Here is a 7883-nt window from a genome sequence, read left to right as displayed (position 1 = left end):
TTTTATAAGGAGTGTGTGAAACGTCACCCAAAATTAAAACTTCCATAACTCTCTTATTTGAAGTCCAAAAGTGGTGAAATTTCTACCAATTGGATGTCTTCAACTTCTCTTTCAACGGAAAATCTCATTTAAAAATTAGGTGGAATGAGGGAGTTTTTGTCCAATTTATAAAGAGTGTGCGAAACGTCACCCAAAATTAAAACCTCCATAACTCTCTCATTTTAGGTCCAAAAGTGTTGAAATTTCTACCAATTGGAGGTCTTCGAATTCTCTTTCAGGTGAAAGAAATCTCGTTTCAAAATTCGTTGGGGTGAGAGAGTTGTAGTCTGTTTTGTAAAGAGTGTGCGAAACGTCACCCAAAATTAAAACCACCATAAGTCTCTCATTTTAAGTCGAAGACTGGTGAAATTTCTACCAATTAGAGGTCTTCAAATTATCTTTCAACGAAAAAACTCTCATTTAAAAATTCGGTAGGACGAGGGAGGTTTGGACCATTTTATAAGGAGTGTGTGAAACGTCACCCAAAATTAAAACTTCCATAACTCTCTTATTTGAAGTCCAAAAGTGGTGAAATTTCTACCAATTGGATGTCTTCAACTTCTCTTTCAACGGAAAAAATCTCATTTAAAAATTAGGTGGAATGAGGGAGTTTTTGTCCAATTTATAAAGAGTGTGCGAAACGTCACCCAAAATTAAAACCTCCATAACTCTCTCATTTTAGGTCCAAAAGTGATGAAATATCTACCAATCGGAGGTCTTCGAATTCTCTTTCAGGTGAAAGAAATCTCGTTTCAAAAGTCGTTGGGGTGAGAGAGTTGTAGTCCGTTTTGTAAAGAGTGTGCGAAACATCACCCAAAATTAAAACCACCATAAGTCTCTCATTTTAAGTCGAAAACTGGTGAAATTTCTACCAATTAGAGGTCTTCAAATTATCTTTCAACGAAAAAAAAATCATTTAAAAATTCGGTAGGACGAGGGAGGTTTGGACCATTTTATAAGGAGTGTGTGAAACGTCACCCAAAATTAAAACTTCCATAACTCTCTTATTTGAAGTCCAAAAGTGGTGAAATTTCTACCAATTGGATGTCTTCAAATTCTCTTTCAACGGAAAAAATGTCATTTAAAAATTAGGTGGAATGAGGGAGGTTTTGTTCAATTTATAAAGAGTATGCGAAACTTCACCCAAAATTAAAACCTCCATAACTCTCTCATTTTAGGTCCAAAAGTGTTGAAATTTCTACCAATTGGATGTTTTCTAATTCTCTTTCATCGGAAAAAATCTCATTTAAAAATTAGGTGGAATGAGGGAGTTTTCGTCCAATTTATAAAGAGTGTGCGAAACGTCACCCAAAATTAAAACCTCCATAACTCTCTCATTTTAGGTCCAAAAGTGATGAAATATCTACCAATCGGAGGTCTTCGAATTCTCTTTCAGGTGAAAGAAATCTCGTTTCAAAATTCGTTGGGGTGAGAGAGTTGTAGTCCGTTTTGTAAAGAGTGTGCGAAACGTCACCCAAAATTAAAACCACCATAAGTCTCTCATTTTAAGTCGAAAACTGGTGAAATTTCTACCAATTAGAGGTCTTCAAATTATCTTTCAACGAAAAAAATCTCATTTAAAAATTCGGTAGGACGAGGGAGGTTTGGACCATTTTATAAGGAGTGTGTGAAACGTCACCCAAAATTAAAACTTCCATAACTCTCTTATTTGAAGTCCAAAAGTGGTGAAATTTCTACCAATTGGATGTCTTCAACTTCTCTTTCAACGGAAAATCTCATTTAAAAATTAGGTGGAATGAGGGAGTTTTTGTCCAATTTATAAAGAGTGTGCGAAACGTCACCCAAAATTAAAACCTCCATAACTCTCTCATTTTAGGTCCAAAAGTGTTGAAATTTCTACCAATTGGAGGTCTTCGAATTCTCTTTCAGGTGAAAGAAATCTCGTTTCAAAATTCGTTGGGGTGAGAGAGTTGTAGTCTGTTTTGTAAAGAGTGTGCGAAACGTCACCCAAAATTAAAACCACCATAAGTCTCTCATTTTAAGTCGAAGACTGGTGAAATTTCTACCAATTAGAGGTCTTCAAATTATCTTTCAACGAAAAAACTCTCATTTAAAAATTCGGTAGGACGAGGGAGGTTTGGACCATTTTATAAGGAGTGTGTGAAACGTCACCCAAAATTAAAACTTCCATAACTCTCTTATTTGAAGTCCAAAAGTGGTGAAATTTCTACCAATTGGATGTCTTCAACTTCTCTTTCAACGGAAAAAATCTCATTTAAAAATTAGGTGGAATGAGGGAGTTTTTGTCCAATTTATAAAGAGTGTGCGAAACGTCACCCAAAATTAAAACCTCCATAACTCTCTCATTTTAGGTCCAAAAGTGATGAAATATCTACCAATCGGAGGTCTTCGAATTCTCTTTCAGGTGAAAGAAATCTCGTTTCAAAATTCGTTGGGGTGAGAGAGTTGTAGTCCGTTTTGTAAAGAGTGTGCGAAACATCACCCAAAATTAAAACCACCATAAGTCTCTCATTTTAAGTCGAAAACTGGTGAAATTTCTACCAATTAGAGGTCTTCAAATTATCTTTCAACGAAAAAAAAATCATTTAAAAATTCGGTAGGACGAGGGAGGTTTGGACCATTTTATAAGGAGTGTGTGAAACGTCACCCAAAATTAAAACTTCCATAACTCTCTTATTTGAAGTCCAAAAGTGGTGAAATTTCTACCAATTGGATGTCTTCAAATTCTCTTTCAACGGAAAAAATGTCATTTAAAAATTAGGTGGAATGAGGGAGGTTTTGTTCAATTTATAAAGAGTATGCGAAACTTCACCCAAAATTAAAACCTCCATAACTCTCTCATTTTAGGTCCAAAAGTGTTGAAATTTCTACCAATTGGATGTTTTCTAATTCTCTTTCATCGGAAAAAATCTCATTTAAAAATTAGGTGGAATGAGGGAGTTTTCGTCCAATTTATAAAGAGTGTGCGAAACGTCACCCAAAATTAAAACCTCCATAACTCTCTCATTTTAGGTCCAAAAGTGATGAAATATCTACCAATCGGAGGTCTTCGAATTCTCTTTCAGGTGAAAGAAATCTCGTTTCAAAATTCGTTGGGGTGAGAGAGTTGTAGTCCGTTTTGTAAAGAGTGTGCGAAACGTCACCCAAAATTAAAACCACCATAAGTCTCTCATTTTAAGTCGAAAACTGGTGAAATTTCTACCAATTAGAGGTCTTCAAATTATCTTTCAACGAAAAAAATCTCATTTAAAAATTCGGTAGGACGAGGGAGGTTTGGACCATTTTATAAGGAGTGTGTGAAACGTCACCCAAAATTAAAACTTCCATAACTCTCTTATTTGAAGTCCAAAAGTGGTGAAATTTCTACCAATTGGATGTCTTCAACTTCTCTTTCAACGGAAAAAATCTCATTTAAAAATTAGGTGGAATGAGGGAGTTTTTGTCCAATTTATAAAGAGTGTGCGAAACTTCACGCAAAATTAAAACCTCCATAACTCTCTCATTTTAGGTCCGAAAGTGTTGAAATTTCTACCAATTGGATTTCTTCAAATTCTCTTTCATCGGAAAAAATCTCATTTAAAAATTAGGTGGAATGAGGGAGTTTTCGTTCAATTTATAAAGAGTGTGCGAAACGTCACCCAAAATTAAAACCTCCATAACTCTCTTATTTGAAGTCCAAAAGTGGTGAAATTTCTACCAATTGGATATCTTCAAATTCTCTTTCATCGGAAAAAATCTCATTTAAAAATTAGGTGGAATGAGGGAGTTTTCGTTCAATTTATAAAGAGTGTGCGAAACGTCACCCAAAATTAAAACCTCCATAAGTCTCTCGTTTTAAGTCGAAAACTGGTGACATTTCCACCAATTAGAGGTCTTCAAATTATCTTTCAACGAAAAAAATATCAATTAAAAATTCGGTAGGACGACGGAGGTTTGGACCATTTTATAAGGAGTGTGTGAAACGTCACCCAAAATTAAAACTTTCATAACTCTCTTATTTGATGTTCAAAAGTGGTGAAATTTCTACCAATTGGATGTCTTCAAATTCTCTTTCAACGGAAAAAATCTCATTTAAAAATTAGGTGGAATGGGGGAGTTTTTGTCAAATTTATAAAGAGTGTGCGAAACTTCACCCAAAATTAAAACCTCCATAACTCTCTCATTTTAGGTCCAAAAGTGGTGAAATATCTACCAATCGGAGGTCTTTGAATTCTCTTTCAGGTGAAAGAAATCTCGTTTCAAAATTCGTTGGGGTGAGAGAGTTGTAGTCCGTTTTCTAAAGAGTGTGCGAAACGTCACCCAAAATTAAAACCACCATAAGTCTCTCATTTTAAGTCGAAAACTGGTGACATTTCTACCAATTAGAGGTCTTCAAATTATCTTTCAACGAAAAAAATATCATTTAAAAATTCGGTAGGACGAGGGAGGCTTCGACCATTTTATAAGGAGTGTGTGAAACGTCACCCAAAATTAAAACTTCCATAACTCTCTTATTTGAAGTCCAAAAGTGGTGAAATTTCTACCAATTGGATATCTTCAAATTCTCTTTCATCGGAAAAAATCTCATTTAAAAATTAGGTGGAATGAGGGAGTTTTCGTTCAATTTATAAAGAGTGTGCGAAACGTCACCCAAAATTAAAACCTCCATAACTCTCTTATTTTAGGTCCAAAAGTGGTGAAATATCTACCAATCGGAGGTCTTCGAATTCTCTTTCAGGTGAAAGAAATCTCGTTTCAAAATTCGTTGGGGTGAGAGAGTTGTAGTCCGTTTTGTAAAGAGTGTGCGAAACGTCACCCAAAATTAAAACCACCATAAGTCTCTCGTTTTAAGTCGAAAACTGGTGACATTTCCACCAATTAGAGGTCTTCAAATTATCTTTCAACGAAAAAAATATCATTTAAAAATTCGGTAGGACGACGGAGGTTTGGACCATTTTATAAGGAGTGTGTGAAACGTCACCCAAAATTAAAACTTCCATAACTCTCTTATTTGATGTCCAAAAGTGGTGAAATTTCTACCAATTGGATGTCTTCAAATTCTCTTTCAACGGAAAAAATCTCATTTAAAAATTAGGTGGAATGGGGGAGTTTTTGTCAAATTTATAAAGAGTGTGCGAAACTTCACCCAAAATTAAAACCTCCATAACTCTCTCATTTTAGGTCCAAAAGTGGTGAAATTTCTACCATTTAGATGTCTTCAAATTCTCTTTCCTCGAAAAAAATCTCATTTAAAAATTAGGTGGAATGAGGGAGTTTTCGTCCAATTTATAAAGAGTGTGCGAAACGTCACCCAAATTTAAAACATCCATAACTCTCTTATTTTAGGTCCAAAAGTGGTGAAATATCTACCAATCGGAGGTTTTCGAATTCTCTTTCAGGTGAAAGAAATCTCGTTTCAAAATTCGTTGGGGTGAGAGAGTTGTAGTCCGTTTTGTAAAGCGTGTGCGAAACGTCACCCAAAATTAAAACCACCGTAAGTCTCTCATTTTAAGTCGAAAACTGGTGAAATTTCTACCAATTAGAGGTCTTCAAATTATCTTTCAACGAAAAAAATATTATTTAAAAATTCGGTAGGACGAGGGAGGTTTGGACCATTTTATAAGGAGTGTGTGAAACGTCACCCAAAATTAAAACTTCCATAACTCTCTTATTTGATGTCCAAAAGTGGTGAAATTTCTACCAATTGGATGTCTTCAAATTCTCTTTCAACGGAAAAAATCTCATTTAAAAATTAGGTGGAATGGGGCAGTTTTTGTCAAATTTATAAAGAGTGTGCGAAACTTCACCCAAAATTAAAACCTCCATAACTCTCTCATTTTAGGTCCAAAAGTGGTGAAATTTCTACCATTTAGATGTCTTCAAATTCTCTTTCCTCGAAAAAAATCTCATTTAAAAATTAGGTGGAATGAGGGAGTTTTCGTCCAATTTATAAAGAGTGTGCGAAACGTCACCCAAATTTAAAACATCCATAACTCTCTTATTTTAGGTCCAAAAGTGGTGAAATATCTACCAATCGGAGGTTTTCGAATTCTCTTTCAGGTGAAAGAAATCTCGTTTCAAAATTCGTTGGGGTGAGAGAGTTGTAGTCCGTTTTGTAAAGCGTGTGCGAAACGTCACCCAAAATTAAAACCACCGTAAGTCTCTCATTTTAAGTCGAAAACTGGTGAAATTTCTACCAATTAGAGGTCTTCAAATTATCTTTCAACGAAAAAAATATTATTTAAAAATTCGGTAGGACGAGGGAGGTTTGGACCATTTTATAAAGAGTGTGTGAAACGTCACCCAAAATTAAAACTTCCATAACTCTCTTATTTGAAGTCCAAAAGTGGTGAAATTTCTACCAATTGGATGTTTTCAAATTCTCTTTCATCGGAAAAAATCTCATTTAAAAATTAGGTGGAATGAGGGAGTTTTCGTCCAATTTATAAAGAGTGTGCGAAACGTCACCCAAAATTAAAACCTCCATAACTCTCTTATTTTAGGTCCAAAAGTGGTGAAATATCTACCAATCGGAGGTCTTCGAATTCTCTTTCAGGTGAAAGAAATCTCGTTTCAAAATTCGTTGGTGTGAGAGAGTTGTAGTCCGTTTTCTAAAGAGTGTGCGAAACGTCACCCAAAATTAAAACCACCATAAGTCTCTCATTTTAAGTCGAAAACTGGTGAAATTTCTACCAATTAGAGGTCTTCAAATTATCTTTCAACGAAAAAAATATCATTTAAAAATTCGGTAGGACGAGGGAGGTTTGGACCAAATTTATAAGGAGTGTGTGAAACGTCACCCAAAATTAAAACTTCCATAACTCTCTTATTTGAAGTCCAAAAGTGGTAAAATTTCTACCAATTGGATGTCTTCAACTTCTCTTTCAACGGAAAAAATCTCATTTAAAAATTAGGTGGAATGAGGGAGTTTTTGTCCAATTTATAAAGAGTGTGCGAAACTTCACGCAAAATTAAAACCTCCATAACTCTCTCATTTTAGGTCCAAAAGTGTTGAAATTTCTACCAATTGGATTTCTTCAAATTCTCTTTCATCGGAAAAAATCTCATTTAAAAATTAGGTGGAATGAGGGAGTTTTCGTTCAATTTATAAAGAGTGTGCGAAACGTCACCCAAAATTAAAACCTCCATAACTCTCTTATTTTAGGTCCAAAAGTGGTGAAATATCTACCAATCGGAGGTCTTCGAATTCTCTTTCAGGTGAAAGAAATCTCGTTTCAAAATTCGTTGGTGTGAGAGAGTTGTAGTCCATTTTCTAAAGAGTGTGCGAAACGTCACCCAAAATTAAAAGCACCATAACTCTCTCATTTTAAGTCGAAAACTGGTGAAATTTCTACCAATTAGAGGTCTTCAAATTATCTTTCAACGAAAAAAAAATCATTTAAAAATTCGGTAGGACGAGGGAGGTTTGGACCATTTTATAAGGAGTGTGTGAAACGTCACCCAAAATTAAAACTTCCATAACTCTCTTATTTGAAGTCCAAAAGTGGTGAAATTTCTACCAATTGGATGTCTTCAACTTCTCTTTCAACGGAAAAAATCTCATTTAAAAATTAGGTGGAATGAGGGAGTTTTTGTCCAATTTATAAAGAGTGTGCGAAACGTCACCCAAAATTAAAACCTCCATAACTCTCCCATTTTAGGTCCAAAAGTGTTGAAATTTCTACCAATTGGAGGTCTTCGAATTCTCTTTCAGGTGAAAGAAATCTCGTTTCAAAATTCGTTGGGGTGAGAGAGTTGTAGTCTGTTTTGTAAAGAGTGTGCGAAACGTCACCCAAAATTAAAACCACCATAAGTCTCTCATTTTAAGTCGAAAACTGGTGAAATTTCTACCAATTAGAGGTCTTCAAATTATCTTTCAACGA

This window comes from Tasmannia lanceolata, unplaced genomic scaffold (assembly GCF_043159265.1).
Source record: "Tasmannia lanceolata isolate RefF3 unplaced genomic scaffold, GAP_Taslan_0.1 ptg000021l, whole genome shotgun sequence".
Classification (NCBI taxonomy): Eukaryota; Viridiplantae; Streptophyta; class Magnoliopsida; order Canellales; family Winteraceae; genus Tasmannia; species Tasmannia lanceolata.
This window is presented reverse-complemented; position numbering follows the sequence as displayed.